Genomic DNA, 17,347 nt, shown 5'->3' with positions numbered 1-17,347 from the left:
CTACAACCTCCATCCTTGCACAGTTTGTTATTCTTCCAGGTAACATAGTAACAAATCCAAATTGCTGCTCTCTTTGTAGGCAAGCAAGGCTTTGTTGCAACTGCAATTCTTACTTCTTCTTGAAATGTAGGGACGACAGTACATTCCATCACATCCATCTAGTGTACACAGGTAGGTCCATTGTGGCGGGCAGGCGAGCGGGCGGGCTGCTTTATTGGCTGTTTGCTGTTCCCCTACTCCACTCCACTATTTGACTGTTGTGCTGCATCAATCAATCAATCAATCAATCAATCAATCAATCAATCAATCAATCAATCAATCAATCAGTGGCTGGCTCAGGTGCAGCTCTTTAACTTACCTAAAAGGGAGGGCGGAGAGAAGACAAGGAAGGTGAATGAGGTGTTCCAATGTGAAATGCCGGAAACACAGAAACACAGACGACACACAACAAGAGGTGGCAATCTATTCATTAATTGCATTTAATCAATGAGCTCATTATCACTCATGCATTGTCCAACAGGTGTTGAAATAATGGGATTAAAAGGGGAGATCCCTTCAGAAAGACAGAAACAATAGCAAAGACAAAAAACACTTTTGGAATCTGCTTTTAGTCAACACATAAGGAAAGGGTGCACCGGTCCTGGAAATACTGCAATACCAGGTCAATGCGTGGAGTGGACAGAGCAAGCTCTATTTCCATCTCCCTGTTCTAAAAATCCATTTAATATATGGTCCCCAGATAGGGGACGTATCAGATATTAAACTGATAAGAACAGATACTACACTTGATCTTAGCCAAAAGGCCGAGAAGCGATAACCCGAACGGGCCGCGCGTTGCCCGAGCCTGCCCGATACTGCTGTTCAGCCCTTGCAGCGATTCAGCCTACTTCTAGGCAATTCCATGGGGCCCTGCAGGCTCACACACTCACAGCTACACGGGAGGTGAATAAAGGCCGGAGAGGAAGCCAGACAGGATTTGCTTCTTTTGCTTGCACCACAATGCAGTGCTGAAAGAGGAGGAATCTACATAAAAACGCCTTCCTGGCAACGCCCAAATGCCCTGCTGCCATGCAGATAAACACTGGCAGCGGCAGCAAGTGCATGCCCACAGCCACCCCTTGTTCCTTCACACCTTGTATCAGCTGTAATCCAGTCCAGTCCAGTGCTGCCTGCTGAGCAGCACTGACCAACACTGCCTGGGCCCAGGCTTTTATCTCTGAGGCCCCATTATGATGTCAGAAAGCTGGCTCTGGAATCCTGAGGGCTCCACTATGACACGTGCAAAGTTCCGTCTGAACTTTATATAAGACGGTGAGGCTCAGTCAGTCACTCAGTGTTGCCTGAGAGGGCAACACTGCAACAGCCGGCCGCCAGGCTGTCTTTTTTTTGCACAGCTAGTTGCCTCCAGGAGGCCACAAGAGGGAGACAAGGGACTGCAAAATGGAAAATAGGCATCCACCAACTTTACAGACAACTTCTCCTTGCTCCTACAACCTCCATCCTTGCACAGTTTGTTATTCTTCTAGGTAACATAGTAACAAATCCAAATTGCTGCTCTCTTTGTAGGCAAGCAAGGCTTTGTTGCAACTGCAATTCTTACTTCTTCTTGAAATGTAGGGACGACAGTACATTCCATCACATCCATCTAGTGTACACAGGTAGGTCCATTGTGGCGGGCAGGCGAGCGGGCGGGCTGCTTTATTGGCTGTTTGCTGTTCCCCTACTCCACTCCACTATTTGACTGTTGTGCTGCATCAATCAATCAATCAATCAATCAATCAATCAATCAATCAATCAGTGGCTGGCTCAGGTGCAGCTCTTTAACTTACCTAAAAGGGAGGGCGGAGAGAAGACAAGGAAGGTGAATGAGGTGTTCCAATGTGAAATGCCGGAAACACAGAAACACAGACGACACACAACAAGAGGTGGCAATCTATTCATTAATTGCATTTAATCAATGAGCTCATTATCACTCATGCATTGTCCAACAGGTGTTGAAATAATGGGATTAAAAGGGGAGATCCCTTCAGAAAGACAGAAACAATAGCAAAGACAAAAAACACTTTTGGAATCTGCTTTTAGTCAACACATAAGGAAAGGGTGCACCGGTCCTGGAAATACTGCAATACCAGGTCAATGCGTGGAGTGGACAGAGCAAGCTCTATTTCCATCTCCCTGTTCTAAAAATCCATTTAATATATGGTCCCCAGATAGGGGACGTATCAGATATTAAACTGATAAGAACAGATACTACACTTGATCTTAGCCAAAAGGCCGAGAAGCGATAACCCGAACGGGCCGCGCGTTGCCCGAGCCTGCCCGATACTGCTGTTCAGCCCTTGCAGCGATTCAACCTACTTCTAGGCAATTCCATGGGGCCCTGCAGGCTCACACACTCACAGCTACACGGGAGGTGAATAAAGGCCGGAGAGGAAGCCAGACAGGATTTGCTTCTTTTGCTTGCACCACAATGCAGTGCTGAAAGAGGAGGAATCTACATAAAAACGCCTTCCTGGCAACGCCCAAATGCCCTGCTGCCATGCAGATAAACACTGGCAGCGGCAGCAAGTGCATGCCCACAGCCACCCCTTGTTCCTTCACACCTTGTATCAGCTGTAATCCAGTCCAGTCCAGTGCTGCCTGCTGAGCAGCACTGACCAACACTGCCTGGGCCCAGGCTTTTATCTCTGAGGCCCCATTATGATGTCAGAAAGCTGGCTCTGGAATCCTGAGGGCTCCACTATGACACGTGCAAAGTTCCGTCTGAACTTTATATAAGACGGTGAGGCTCAGTCAGTCACTCAGTGTTGCCTGAGAGGGCAACACTGCAACAGCCGGCCGCCAGGCTGTCTTTTTTTTGCACAGCTAGTTGCCTCCAGGAGGCCACAAGAGGGAGACAAGGGACTGCAAAATGGAAAATAGGCATCCACCAACTTTACAGACAACTTCTCCTTGCTCCTACAACCTCCATCCTTGCACAGTTTGTTATTCTTCTAGGTAACATAGTAACAAATCCAAATTGCTGCTCTCTTTGTAGGCAAGCAAGGCTTTGTTGCAACTGCAATTCTTACTTCTTCTTGAAATGTAGGGACGACAGTACATTCCATCACATCCATCTAGTGTACACAGGTAGGTCCATTGTGGCGGGCAGGCGAGCGGGCGGGCTGCTTTATTGGCTGTTTGCTGTTCCCCTACTCCACTCCACTATTTGACTGTTGTGCTGCATCAATCAATCAATCAATCAATCAATCAATCAATCAATCAATCAATCAATCAGTGGCTGGCTCAGGTGCAGCTCTTTAACTTACCTAAAAGGGAGGGCGGAGAGAAGACAAGGAAGGTGAATGAGGTGTTCCAATGTGAAATGCCGGAAACACAGAAACACAGACGACACACAACAAGAGGTGGCAATCTATTCATTAATTGCATTTAATCAATGAGCTCATTATCACTCATGCATTGTCCAACAGGTGTTGAAATAATGGGATTAAAAGGGGAGATCCCTTCAGAAAGACAGAAACAATAGCAAAGACAAAAAACACTTTTGGAATCTGCTTTTAGTCAACACATAAGGAAAGGGTGCACCGGTCCTGGAAATACTGCAATACCAGGTCAATGCGTGGAGTGGACAGAGCAAGCTCTATTTCCATCTCCCTGTTCTAAAAATCCATTTAATATATGGTCCCCAGATAGGGGACGTATCAGATATTAAACTGATAAGAACAGATACTACACTTGATCTTAGCCAAAAGGCCGAGAAGCGATAACCCGAACGGGCCGCGCGTTGCCCGAGCCTGCCCGATACTGCTGTTCAGCCCTTGCAGCGATTCAGCCTACTTCTAGGCAATTCCATGGGGCCCTGCAGGCTCACACACTCACAGCTACACGGGAGGTGAATAAAGGCCGGAGAGGAAGCCAGACAGGATTTGCTTCTTTTGCTTGCACCACAATGCAGTGCTGAAAGAGGAGGAATCTACATAAAAACGCCTTCCTGGCAACGCCCAAATGCCCTGCTGCCATGCAGATAAACACTGGCAGCGGCAGCAAGTGCATGCCCACAGCCACCCCTTGTTCCTTCACACCTTGTATCAGCTGTAATCCAGTCCAGTCCAGTGCTGCCTGCTGAGCAGCACTGACCAACACTGCCTGGGCCCAGGCTTTTATCTCTGAGGCCCCATTATGATGTCAGAAAGCTGGCTCTGGAATCCTGAGGGCTCCACTATGACACGTGCAAAGTTCCGTCTGAACTTTATATAAGACGGTGAGGCTCAGTCAGTCACTCAGTGTTGCCTGAGAGGGCAACACTGCAACAGCCGGCCGCCAGGCTGTCTTTTTTTTGCACAGCTAGTTGCCTCCAGGAGGCCACAAGAGGGAGACAAGGGACTGCAAAATGGAAAATAGGCATCCACCAACTTTACAGACAACTTCTCCTTGCTCCTACAACCTCCATCCTTGCACAGTTTGTTATTCTTCCAGGTAACATAGTAACAAATCCAAATTGCTGCTCTCTTTGTAGGCAAGCAAGGCTTTGTTGCAACTGCAATTCTTACTTCTTCTTGAAATGTAGGGACGACAGTACATTCCATCACATCCATCTAGTGTACACAGGTAGGTCCATTGTGGCGGGCAGGCGAGCGGGCGGGCTGCTTTATTGGCTGTTTGCTGTTCCCCTACTCCACTCCACTATTTGACTGTTGTGCTGCATCAATCAATCAATCAATCAATCAATCAATCAATCAATCAATCAGTGGCTGGCTCAGGTGCAGCTCTTTAACTTACCTAAAAGGGAGGGCGGAGAGAAGACAAGGAAGGTGAATGAGGTGTTCCAATGTGAAATGCCGGAAACACAGAAACACAGACGACACACAACAAGAGGTGGCAATCTATTCATTAATTGCATTTAATCAATGAGCTCATTATCACTCATGCATTGTCCAACAGGTGTTGAAATAATGGGATTAAAAGGGGAGATCCCTTCAGAAAGACAGAAACAATAGCAAAGACAAAAAACACTTTTGGAATCTGCTTTTAGTCAACACATAAGGAAAGGGTGCACCGGTCCTGGAAATACTGCAATACCAGGTCAATGCGTGGAGTGGACAGAGCAAGCTCTATTTCCATCTCCCTGTTCTAAAAATCCATTTAATATATGGTCCCCAGATAGGGGACGTATCAGATATTAAACTGATAAGAACAGATACTACACTTGATCTTAGCCAAAAGGCCGAGAAGCGATAACCCGAACGGGCCGCGCGTTGCCCGAGCCTGCCCGATACTGCTGTTCAGCCCTTGCAGCGATTCAGCCTACTTCTAGGCAATTCCATGGGGCCCTGCAGGCTCACACACTCACAGCTACACGGGAGGTGAATAAAGGCCGGAGAGGAAGCCAGACAGGATTTGCTTCTTTTGCTTGCACCACAATGCAGTGCTGAAAGAGGAGGAATCTACATAAAAACGCCTTCCTGGCAACGCCCAAATGCCCTGCTGCCATGCAGATAAACACTGGCAGCGGCAGCAAGTGCATGCCCACAGCCACCCCTTGTTCCTTCACACCTTGTATCAGCTGTAATCCAGTCCAGTCCAGTGCTGCCTGCTGAGCAGCACTGACCAACACTGCCTGGGCCCAGGCTTTTATCTCTGAGGCCCCATTATGATGTCAGAAAGCTGGCTCTGGAATCCTGAGGGCTCCACTATGACACGTGCAAAGTTCCGTCTGAACTTTATATAAGACGGTGAGGCTCAGTCAGTCACTCAGTGTTGCCTGAGAGGGCAACACTGCAACAGCCGGCCGCCAGGCTGTCTTTTTTTTGCACAGCTAGTTGCCTCCAGGAGGCCACAAGAGGGAGACAAGGGACTGCAAAATGGAAAATAGGCATCCACCAACTTTACAGACAACTTCTCCTTGCTCCTACAACCTCCATCCTTGCACAGTTTGTTATTCTTCTAGGTAACATAGTAACAAATCCAAATTGCTGCTCTCTTTGTAGGCAAGCAAGGCTTTGTTGCAACTGCAATTCTTACTTCTTCTTGAAATGTAGGGACGACAGTACATTCCATCACATCCATCTAGTGTACACAGGTAGGTCCATTGTGGCGGGCAGGCGAGCGGGCGGGCTGCTTTATTGGCTGTTTGCTGTTCCCCTACTCCACTCCACTATTTGACTGTTGTGCTGCATCAATCAATCAATCAATCAATCAATCAATCAATCAATCAATCAATCAATCAGTGGCTGGCTCAGGTGCAGCTCTTTAACTTACCTAAAAGGGAGGGCGGAGAGAAGACAAGGAAGGTGAATGAGGTGTTCCAATGTGAAATGCCGGAAACACAGAAGACACACAACAAGAGGTGGCAATCTATTCATTAATTGCATTTAATCAATGAGCTCATTATCACTCATGCATTGTCCAACAGGTGTTGAAATAATGGGATTAAAAGGGGAGATCCCTTCAGAAAGACAGAAACAATAGCAAAGACAAAAAACACTTTTGGAATCTGCTTTTAGTCAACACATAAGGAAAGGGTGCACCGGTCCTGGAAATACTGCAATACCAGGTCAATGCGTGGAGTGGACAGAGCAAGCTCTATTTCCATCTCCCTGTTCTAAAAATCCATTTAATATATGGTCCCCAGATAGGGGACGTATCAGATATTAAACTGATAAGAACAGATACTACACTTGATCTTAGCCAAAAGGCCGAGAAGCGATAACCCGAACGGGCCGCGCGTTGCCCGAGCCTGCCCGATACTGCTGTTCAGCCCTTGCAGCGATTCAGCCTACTTCTAGGCAATTCCATGGGGCCCTGCAGGCTCACACACTCACAGCTACACGGGAGGTGAATAAAGGCCGGAGAGGAAGCCAGACAGGATTTGCTTCTTTTGCTTGCACCACAATGCAGTGCTGAAAGAGGAGGAATCTACATAAAAACGCCTTCCTGGCAACGCCCAAATGCCCTGCTGCCATGCAGATAAACACTGGCAGCGGCAGCAAGTGCATGCCCACAGCCACCCCTTGTTCCTTCACACCTTGTATCAGCTGTAATCCAGTCCAGTCCAGTGCTGCCTGCTGAGCAGCACTGACCAACACTGCCTGGGCCCAGGCTTTTATCTCTGAGGCCCCATTATGATGTCAGAAAGCTGGCTCTGGAATCCTGAGGGCTCCACTATGACACGTGCAAAGTTCCGTCTGAACTTTATATAAGACGGTGAGGCTCAGTCAGTCACTCAGTGTTGCCTGAGAGGGCAACACTGCAACAGCCGGCCGCCAGGCTGTCTTTTTTTTGCACAGCTAGTTGCCTCCAGGAGGCCACAAGAGGGAGACAAGGGACTGCAAAATGGAAAATAGGCATCCACCAACTTTACAGACAACTTCTCCTTGCTCCTACAACCTCCATCCTTGCACAGTTTGTTATTCTTCTAGGTAACATAGTAACAAATCCAAATTGCTGCTCTCTTTGTAGGCAAGCAAGGCTTTGTTGCAACTGCAATTCTTACTTCTTCTTGAAATGTAGGGACGACAGTACATTCCATCACATCCATCTAGTGTACACAGGTAGGTCCATTGTGGCGGGCAGGCGAGCGGGCGGGCTGCTTTATTGGCTGTTTGCTGTTCCCCTACTCCACTCCACTATTTGACTGTTGTGCTGCATCAATCAATCAATCAATCAATCAATCAATCAATCAATCAATCAGTGGCTGGCTCAGGTGCAGCTCTTTAACTTACCTAAAAGGGAGGGCGGAGAGAAGACAAGGAAGGTGAATGAGGTGTTCCAATGTGAAATGCCGGAAACACAGAAACACAGACGACACACAACAAGAGGTGGCAATCTATTCATTAATTGCATTTAATCAATGAGCTCATTATCACTCATGCATTGTCCAACAGGTGTTGAAATAATGGGATTAAAAGGGGAGATCCCTTCAGAAAGACAGAAACAATAGCAAAGACAAAAAACACTTTTGGAATCTGCTTTTAGTCAACACATAAGGAAAGGGTGCACCGGTCCTGGAAATACTGCAATACCAGGTCAATGCGTGGAGTGGACAGAGCAAGCTCTATTTCCATCTCCCTGTTCTAAAAATCCATTTAATATATGGTCCCCAGATAGGGGACGTATCAGATATTAAACTGATAAGAACAGATACTACACTTGATCTTAGCCAAAAGGCCGAGAAGCGATAACCCGAACGGGCCGCGCGTTGCCCGAGCCTGCCCGATACTGCTGTTCAGCCCTTGCAGCGATTCAGCCTACTTCTAGGCAATTCCATGGGGCCCTGCAGGCTCACACACTCACAGCTACACGGGAGGTGAATAAAGGCCGGAGAGGAAGCCAGACAGGATTTGCTTCTTTTGCTTGCACCACAATGCAGTGCTGAAAGAGGAGGAATCTACATAAAAACGCCTTCCTGGCAACGCCCAAATGCCCTGCTGCTATGCAGATAAACACTGGCAGCGGCAGCAAGTGCATGCCCACAGCCACCCCTTGTTCCTTCACACCTTGTATCAGCTGTAATCCAGTCCAGTCCAGTGCTGCCTGCTGAGCAGCACTGACCAACACTGCCTGGGCCCAGGCTTTTATCTCTGAGGCCCCATTATGATGTCAGAAAGCTGGCTCTGGAATCCTGAGGGCTCCACTATGACACGTGCAAAGTTCCGTCTGAACTTTATATAAGACGGTGAGGCTCAGTCAGTCACTCAGTGTTGCCTGAGAGGGCAACACTGCAACAGCCGGCCGCCAGGCTGTCTTTTTTTTGCACAGCTAGTTGCCTCCAGGAGGCCACAAGAGGGAGACAAGGGACTGCAAAATGGAAAATAGGCATCCACCAACTTTACAGACAACTTCTCCTTGCTCCTACAACCTCCATCCTTGCACAGTTTGTTATTCTTCTAGGTAACATAGTAACAAATCCAAATTGCTGCTCTCTTTGTAGGCAAGCAAGGCTTTGTTGCAACTGCAATTCTTACTTCTTCTTGAAATGTAGGGACGACAGTACATTCCATCACATCCATCTAGTGTACACAGGTAGGTCCATTGTGGCGGGCAGGCGAGCGGGCGGGCTGCTTTATTGGCTGTTTGCTGTTCCCCTACTCCACTCCACTATTTGACTGTTGTGCTGCATCAATCAATCAATCAATCAATCAATCAATCAATCAATCAATCAATCAATCAATCAATCAATCAATCAGTGGCTGGCTCAGGTGCAGCTCTTTAACTTACCTAAAAGGGAGGGCGGAGAGAAGACAAGGAAGGTGAATGAGGTGTTCCAATGTGAAATGCCGGAAACACAGAAACACAGACGACACACAACAAGAGGTGGCAATCTATTCATTAATTGCATTTAATCAATGAGCTCATTATCACTCATGCATTGTCCAACAGGTGTTGAAATAATGGGATTAAAAGGGGAGATCCCTTCAGAAAGACAGAAACAATAGCAAAGACAAAAAACACTTTTGGAATCTGCTTTTAGTCAACACATAAGGAAAGGGTGCACCGGTCCTGGAAATACTGCAATACCAGGTCAATGCGTGGAGTGGACAGAGCAAGCTCTATTTCCATCTCCCTGTTCTAAAAATCCATTTAATATATGGTCCCCAGATAGGGGACGTATCAGATATTAAACTGATAAGAACAGATACTACACTTGATCTTAGCCAAAAGGCCGAGAAGCGATAACCCGAACGGGCCGCGCGTTGCCCGAGCCTGCCCGATACTGCTGTTCAGCCCTTGCAGCGATTCAGCCTACTTCTAGGCAATTCCATGGGGCCCTGCAGGCTCACACACTCACAGCTACACGGGAGGTGAATAAAGGCCGGAGAGGAAGCCAGACAGGATTTGCTTCTTTTGCTTGCACCACAATGCAGTGCTGAAAGAGGAGGAATCTACATAAAAACGCCTTCCTGGCAACGCCCAAATGCCCTGCTGCCATGCAGATAAACACTGGCAGCGGCAGCAAGTGCATGCCCACAGCCACCCCTTGTTCCTTCACACCTTGTATCAGCTGTAATCCAGTCCAGTCCAGTGCTGCCTGCTGAGCAGCACTGACCAACACTGCCTGGGCCCAGGCTTTTATCTCTGAGGCCCCATTATGATGTCAGAAAGCTGGCTCTGGAATCCTGAGGGCTCCACTATGACACGTGCAAAGTTCCGTCTGAACTTTATATAAGACGGTGAGGCTCAGTCAGTCACTCAGTGTTGCCTGAGAGGGCAACACTGCAACAGCCGGCCGCCAGGCTGTCTTTTTTTTGCACAGCTAGTTGCCTCCAGGAGGCCACAAGAGGGAGACAAGGGACTGCAAAATGGAAAATAGGCATCCACCAACTTTACAGACAACTTCTCCTTGCTCCTACAACCTCCATCCTTGCACAGTTTGTTATTCTTCTAGGTAACATAGTAACAAATCCAAATTGCTGCTCTCTTTGTAGGCAAGCAAGGCTTTGTTGCAACTGCAATTCTTACTTCTTCTTGAAATGTAGGGACGACAGTACATTCCATCACATCCATCTAGTGTACACAGGTAGGTCCATTGTGGCGGGCAGGCGAGCGGGCGGGCTGCTTTATTGGCTGTTTGCTGTTCCCCTACTCCACTCCACTATTTGACTGTTGTGCTGCATCAATCAATCAATCAATCAATCAATCAATCAATCAATCAATCAATCAATCAATCAATCAATCAGTGGCTGGCTCAGGTGCAGCTCTTTAACTTACCTAAAAGGGAGGGCGGAGAGAAGACAAGGAAGGTGAATGAGGTGTTCCAATGTGAAATGCCGGAAACACAGAAACACAGACGACACACAACAAGAGGTGGCAATCTATTCATTAATTGCATTTAATCAATGAGCTCATTATCACTCATGCATTGTCCAACAGGTGTTGAAATAATGGGATTAAAAGGGGAGATCCCTTCAGAAAGACAGAAACAATAGCAAAGACAAAAAACACTTTTGGAATCTGCTTTTAGTCAACACATAAGGAAAGGGTGCACCGGTCCTGGAAATACTGCAATACCAGGTCAATGCGTGGAGTGGACAGAGCAAGCTCTATTTCCATCTCCCTGTTCTAAAAATCCATTTAATATATGGTCCCCAGATAGGGGACGTATCAGATATTAAACTGATAAGAACAGATACTACACTTGATCTTAGCCAAAAGGCCGAGAAGCGATAACCCGAACGGGCCGCGCGTTGCCCGAGCCTGCCCGATACTGCTGTTCAGCCCTTGCAGCGATTCAGCCTACTTCTAGGCAATTCCATGGGGCCCTGCAGGCTCACACACTCACAGCTACACGGGAGGTGAATAAAGGCCGGAGAGGAAGCCAGACAGGATTTGCTTCTTTTGCTTGCACCACAATGCAGTGCTGAAAGAGGAGGAATCTACATAAAAACGCCTTCCTGGCAACGCCCAAATGCCCTGCTGCCATGCAGATAAACACTGGCAGCGGCAGCAAGTGCATGCCCACAGCCACCCCTTGTTCCTTCACACCTTGTATCAGCTGTAATCCAGTCCAGTCCAGTGCTGCCTGCTGAGCAGCACTGACCAACACTGCCTGGGCCCAGGCTTTTATCTCTGAGGCCCCATTATGATGTCAGAAAGCTGGCTCTGGAATCCTGAGGGCTCCACTATGACACGTGCAAAGTTCCGTCTGAACTTTATATAAGACGGTGAGGCTCAGTCAGTCACTCAGTGTTGCCTGAGAGGGCAACACTGCAACAGCCGGCCGCCAGGCTGTCTTTTTTTTGCACAGCTAGTTGCCTCCAGGAGGCCACAAGAGGGAGACAAGGGACTGCAAAATGGAAAATAGGCATCCACCAACTTTACAGACAACTTCTCCTTGCTCCTACAACCTCCATCCTTGCACAGTTTGTTATACTTCTAGGTAACATAGTAACAAATCCAAATTGCTGCTCTCTTTGTAGGCAAGCAAGGCTTTGTTGCAACTGCAATTCTTACTTCTTCTTGAAATGTAGGGACGACAGTACATTCCATCACATCCATCTACTGTACACAGGTAGGTCCATTGTGGCGGGCAGGCGAGCGGGCGGGCTGCTTTATTGGCTGTTTGCTGTTCCCCTACTCCACTCCACTATTTGACTGTTGTGCTGCATCAATCAATCAATCAATCAATCAATCAATCAATCAATCAATCAGTGGCTGGCTCAGGTGCAGCTCTTTAACTTACCTAAAAGGGAGGGCGGAGAGAAGACAAGGAAGGTGAATGAGGTGTTCCAATGTGAAATGCCGGAAACACAGAAACACAGACGACACACAACAAGAGGTGGCAATCTATTCATTAATTGCATTTAATCAATGAGCTCATTATCACTCATGCATTGTCCAACAGGTGTTGAAATAATGGGATTAAAAGGGGAGATCCCTTCAGAAAGACAGAAACAATAGCAAAGACAAAAAACACTTTTGGAATCTGCTTTTAGTCAACACATAAGGAAAGGGTGCACCGGTCCTGGAAATACTGCAATACCAGGTCAATGCGTGGAGTGGACAGAGCAAGCTCTATTTCCATCTCCCTGTTCTAAAAATCCATTTAATATATGGTCCCCAGATAGGGGACGTATCAGATATTAAACTGATAAGAACAGATACTACACTTGATCTTAGCCAAAAGGCCGAGAAGCGATAACCCGAACGGGCCGCGCGTTGCCCGAGCCTGCCCGATACTGCTGTTCAGCCCTTGCAGCGATTCAGCCTACTTCTAGGCAATTCCATGGGGCCCTGCAGGCTCACACACTCACAGCTACACGGGAGGTGAATAAAGGCCGGAGAGGAAGCCAGACAGGATTTGCTTCTTTTGCTTGCACCACAATGCAGTGCTGAAAGAGGAGGAATCTACATAAAAACGCCTTCCTGGCAACGCCCAAATGCCCTGCTGCCATGCAGATAAACACTGGCAGCGGCAGCAAGTGCATGCCCACAGCCACCCCTTGTTCCTTCACACCTTGTATCAGCTGTAATCCAGTCCAGTCCAGTGCTGCCTGCTGAGCAGCACTGACCAACACTGCCTGGGCCCAGGCTTTTATCTCTGAGGCCCCATTATGATGTCAGAAAGCTGGCTCTGGAATCCTGAGGGCTCCACTATGACACGTGCAAAGTTCCGTCTGAACTTTATATAAGACGGTGAGGCTCAGTCAGTCACTCAGTGTTGCCTGAGAGGGCAACACTGCAACAGCCGGCCGCCAGGCTGTCTTTTTTTTGCACAGCTAGTTGCCTCCAGGAGGCCACAAGAGGGAGACAAGGGACTGCAAAATGGAAAATAGGCATCCACCAACTTTACAGACAACTTCTCCTTGCTCCTACAACCTCCATCCTTGCACAGTTTGTTATACTTCTAGGTAACATAGTAACAAATCCAAATTGCTGCTCTCTTTGTAGGCAAGCAAGGCTTTGTTGCAACTGCAATTCTTACTTCTTCTTGAAATGTAGGGACGACAGTACATTCCATCACATCCATCTACTGTACACAGGTAGGTCCATTGTGGCGGGCAGGCGAGCGGGCGGGCTGCTTTATTGGCTGTTTGCTGTTCCCCTACTCCACTCCACTATTTGACTGTTGTGCTGCATCAATCAATCAATCAATCAATCAATCAATCAATCAATCAATCAATCAATCAGTGGCTGGCTCAGGTGCAGCTCTTTAACTTACCTAAAAGGGAGGGCGGAGAGAAGACAAGGAAGGTGAATGAGGTGTTCCAATGTGAAATGCCGGAAACACAGAAACACAGACGACACACAACAAGAGGTGGCAATCTATTCATTAATTGCATTTAATCAATGAGCTCATTATCACTCATGCATTGTCCAACAGGTGTTGAAATAATGGGATTAAAAGGGGAGATCCCTTCAGAAAGACAGAAACAATAGCAAAGACAAAAAACACTTTTGGAATCTGCTTTTAGTCAACACATAAGGAAAGGGTGCACCGGTCCTGGAAATACTGCAATACCAGGTCAATGCGTGGAGTGGACAGAGCAAGCTCTATTTCCATCTCCCTGTTCTAAAAATCCATTTAATATATGGTCCCCAGATAGGGGACGTATCAGATATTAAACTGATAAGAACAGATACTACACTTGATCTTAGCCAAAAGGCCGAGAAGCGATAACCCGAACGGGCCGCGCGTTGCCCGAGCCTGCCCGATACTGCTGTTCAGCCCTTGCAGCGATTCAGCCTACTTCTAGGCAATTCCATGGGGCCCTGCAGGCTCACACACTCACAGCTACACGGGAGGTGAATAAAGGCCGGAGAGGAAGCCAGACAGGATTTGCTTCTTTTGCTTGCACCACAATGCAGTGCTGAAAGAGGAGGAATCTACATAAAAACGCCTTCCTGGCAACGCCCAAATGCCCTGCTGCCATGCAGATAAACACTGGCAGCGGCAGCAAGTGCATGCCCACAGCCACCCCTTGTTCCTTCACACCTTGTATCAGCTGTAATCCAGTCCAGTCCAGTGCTGCCTGCTGAGCAGCACTGACCAACACTGCCTGGGCCCAGGCTTTTATCTCTGAGGCCCCATTATGATGTCAGAAAGCTGGCTCTGGAATCCTGAGGGCTCCACTATGACACGTGCAAAGTTCCGTCTGAACTTTATATAAGACGGTGAGGCTCAGTCAGTCACTCAGTGTTGCCTGAGAGGGCAACACTGCAACAGCCGGCCGCCAGGCTGTCTTTTTTTTGCACAGCTAGTTGCCTCCAGGAGGCCACAAGAGGGAGACAAGGGACTGCAAAATGGAAAATAGGCATCCACCAACTTTACAGACAACTTCTCCTTGCTCCTACAACCTCCATCCTTGCACAGTTTGTTATTCTTCTAGGTAACATAGTAACAAATCCAAATTGCTGCTCTCTTTGTAGGCAAGCAAGGCTTTGTTGCAACTGCAATTCTTACTTCTTCTTGAAATGTAGGGACGACAGCACATTCCATCACATCCATCTAGTGTACACAGGTAGGTCCATTGTGGCGGGCAGGCGAGCGGGCGGGCTGCTTTATTGGCTGTTTGCTGTTCCCCTACTCCACTCCACTATTTGACTGTTGTGCTGCATCAATCAATCAATCAATCAATCAATCAATCAATCAATCAATCAATCAATCAGTGGCTGGCTCAGGTGCAGCTCTTTAACTTACCTAAAAGGGAGGGCGGAGAGAAGACAAGGAAGGTGAATGAGGTGTTCCAATGTGAAATGCCGGAAACACAGAAACACAGACGACACACAACAAGAGGTGGCAATCTATTCATTAATTGCATTTAATCAATGATCTCATTATCACTCATGCATTGTCCAACAGGTGTTGAAATAATGGGATTAAAAGGGGAGATCCCTTCAGAAAGACAGAAACAATAGCAAAGACAAAAAACACTTTTGGAATCTGCTTTTAGTCAACACATAAGGAAAGGGTGCACCGGTCCTGGAAATACTGCAATACCAGGTCAATGCGTGGAGTGGACAGAGCAAGCTCTATTTCCATCTCCCTGTTCTAAAAATCCATTTAATATATGGTCCCCAGATAGGGGACGTATCAGATATTAAACTGATAAGAACAGATACTACACTTGATCTTAGCCAAAAGGCCGAGAAGCGATAACCCGAACGGGCCGCGCGTTGCCCGAGCCTGCCCGATACTGCTGTTCAGCCCTTGCAGCGATTCAGCCTACTTCTAGGCAATTCCATGGGGCCCTGCAGGCTCACACACTCACAGCTACACGGGAGGTGAATAAAGGCCGGAGAGGAAGCCAGACAGGATTTGCTTCTTTTGCTTGCACCACAATGCAGTGCTGAAAGAGGAGGAATCTACATAAAAACGCCTTCCTGGCAACGCCCAAATGCCCTGCTGCCATGCAGATAAACACTGGCAGCGGCAGCAAGTGCATGCCCACAGCCACCCCTTGTTCCTTCACACCTTGTATCAGCTGTAATCCAGTCCAGTCCAGTGCTGCCTGCTGAGCAGCACTGACCAACACTGCCTGGGCCCAGGCTTTTATCTCTGAGGCCCCATTATGATGTCAGAAAGCTGGCTCTGGAATCCTGAGGGCTCCACTATGACACGTGCAAAGTTCCGTCTGAACTTTATATAAGACGGTGAGGCTCAGTCAGTCACTCAGTGTTGCCTGAGAGGGCAACACTGCAACAGCCGGCCACCAGGCTGTCTTTTTTTTGCACAGCTAGTTGCCTCCAGGAGGCCACAAGAGGGAGACAAGGGACTGCAAAATGGAAAATAGGCATCCACCAACTTTACAGACAACTTCTCCTTGCTCCTACAACCTCCATCCTTGCACAGTTTGTTATTCTTCTAGGTAACATAGTAACAAATCCAAATTGCTGCTCTCTTTGTAGGCAAGCAAGGCTTTGTTGCAACTGCAATTCTTACTTCTTCTTGAAATGTAGGGACGACAGTACATTCCATCACATCCATCTAGTGTACACAGGTAGGTCCATTGTGGCGGGCAGGCGAGCGGGCGGGCTGCTTTATTGGCTGTTTGCTGTTCCCCTACTCCACTCCACTATTTGACTGTTGTGCTGCATCAATCAATCAATCAATCAATCAATCAATCAATCAATCAATCAATCAGTGGCTGGCTCAGGTGCAGCTCTTTAACTTACCTAAAAGGGAGGGCGGAGAGAAGACAAGGAAGGTGAATGAGGTGTTCCAATGTGAAATGCCGGAAACACAGAAACACAGACGACACACAACAAGAGGTGGCAATCTATTCATTAATTGCATTTAATCAATGAGCTCATTATCACTCATGCATTGTCCAACAGGTGTTGAAATAATGGGATTAAAAGGGGAGATCCCTTCAGAAAGACAGAAACAATAGCAAAGACAAAAAACACTTTTGGAATCTGCTTTTAGTCAACACATAAGGAAAGGGTGCACCGGTCCTGGAAATACTGCAATACCAGGTCAATGCGTGGAGTGGACAGAGCAAGCTCTATTTCCATCTCCCTGTTCTAAAAATCCATTTAATATATGGTCCCCAGATAGGGGACGTATCAGATATTAAACTGATAAGAACAGATACTACACTTGATCTTAGCCAAAAGGCCGAGAAGCGATAACCCGAACGGGCCGCGCGTTGCCCGAGCCTGCCCGATACTGCTGTTCAGCCCTTGCAGCGATTCAGCCTACTTCTAGGCAATTCCATGGGGCCCTGCAGGCTCACACACTCACAGCTACACGGGAGGTGAATAAAGGCCGGAGAGGAAGCCAGACAGGATTTGCTTCTTTTGCTTGCACCACAATGCAGTGCTGAAAGAGGAGGAATCTACATAAAAACGCCTTCCTGGCAACGCCCAAATGCCCTGCTGCCATGCAGATAAACACTGGCAGCGGCAG

The 17,347-nt window shown here is 47.7% G+C and overlaps 12 non-coding genes across 12 annotated transcripts; all 12 read right to left on the bottom strand.

The window, feature by feature from the left end:
* Nucleotides 1-624: 624 nt before the first annotated feature.
* Nucleotides 625-815, bottom strand: LOC142700522 (U2 spliceosomal RNA). The gene has a single exon (XR_012866639.1). It is a non-coding gene; the product is annotated as a U2 spliceosomal RNA (small nuclear RNA).
* Nucleotides 816-2,095: 1,280 nt separating this feature from the next.
* Nucleotides 2,096-2,286, bottom strand: LOC142700521 (U2 spliceosomal RNA). Its single transcript, XR_012866638.1, has one exon. It is a non-coding gene; the product is annotated as a U2 spliceosomal RNA (small nuclear RNA).
* A 1,288-nt stretch (nt 2,287-3,574) lies between these two features.
* Nucleotides 3,575-3,765, bottom strand: LOC142700519 (U2 spliceosomal RNA). Its single transcript, XR_012866637.1, has one exon. It is a non-coding gene; the product is annotated as a U2 spliceosomal RNA (small nuclear RNA).
* Nucleotides 3,766-5,045: 1,280 nt separating this feature from the next.
* LOC142700517 (U2 spliceosomal RNA) lies at nt 5,046-5,236 on the bottom strand. The gene has a single exon (XR_012866635.1). It is a non-coding gene; the product is annotated as a U2 spliceosomal RNA (small nuclear RNA).
* A 1,280-nt stretch (nt 5,237-6,516) lies between these two features.
* LOC142700516 (U2 spliceosomal RNA) lies at nt 6,517-6,707 on the bottom strand. Its single transcript, XR_012866634.1, has one exon. It is a non-coding gene; the product is annotated as a U2 spliceosomal RNA (small nuclear RNA).
* Nucleotides 6,708-7,987: 1,280 nt separating this feature from the next.
* On the bottom strand, nt 7,988-8,178 carry LOC142700515 (U2 spliceosomal RNA). Its single transcript, XR_012866633.1, has one exon. It is a non-coding gene; the product is annotated as a U2 spliceosomal RNA (small nuclear RNA).
* A 1,304-nt stretch (nt 8,179-9,482) lies between these two features.
* On the bottom strand, nt 9,483-9,673 carry LOC142700514 (U2 spliceosomal RNA). Its single transcript, XR_012866632.1, has one exon. It is a non-coding gene; the product is annotated as a U2 spliceosomal RNA (small nuclear RNA).
* Nucleotides 9,674-10,973: 1,300 nt separating this feature from the next.
* LOC142700513 (U2 spliceosomal RNA) lies at nt 10,974-11,164 on the bottom strand. The gene has a single exon (XR_012866631.1). It is a non-coding gene; the product is annotated as a U2 spliceosomal RNA (small nuclear RNA).
* A 1,280-nt stretch (nt 11,165-12,444) lies between these two features.
* Nucleotides 12,445-12,635, bottom strand: LOC142700512 (U2 spliceosomal RNA). Its single transcript, XR_012866630.1, has one exon. It is a non-coding gene; the product is annotated as a U2 spliceosomal RNA (small nuclear RNA).
* A 1,288-nt stretch (nt 12,636-13,923) lies between these two features.
* On the bottom strand, nt 13,924-14,114 carry LOC142700511 (U2 spliceosomal RNA). The gene has a single exon (XR_012866629.1). It is a non-coding gene; the product is annotated as a U2 spliceosomal RNA (small nuclear RNA).
* A 1,288-nt stretch (nt 14,115-15,402) lies between these two features.
* Nucleotides 15,403-15,593, bottom strand: LOC142700510 (U2 spliceosomal RNA). The gene has a single exon (XR_012866628.1). It is a non-coding gene; the product is annotated as a U2 spliceosomal RNA (small nuclear RNA).
* Nucleotides 15,594-16,877: 1,284 nt separating this feature from the next.
* On the bottom strand, nt 16,878-17,068 carry LOC142700508 (U2 spliceosomal RNA). The gene has a single exon (XR_012866627.1). It is a non-coding gene; the product is annotated as a U2 spliceosomal RNA (small nuclear RNA).
* Nucleotides 17,069-17,347: the final 279 nt, after the last annotated feature.

This window comes from Rhinoderma darwinii, unplaced genomic scaffold (genome assembly GCF_050947455.1).
Source record: "Rhinoderma darwinii isolate aRhiDar2 unplaced genomic scaffold, aRhiDar2.hap1 Scaffold_1875, whole genome shotgun sequence".
Classification (NCBI taxonomy): domain Eukaryota; kingdom Metazoa; phylum Chordata; class Amphibia; order Anura; family Rhinodermatidae; genus Rhinoderma; species Rhinoderma darwinii.
Note: the sequence above shows the minus strand (reverse complement) of the source record. Positions and strands in the feature narration are given on the sequence as shown.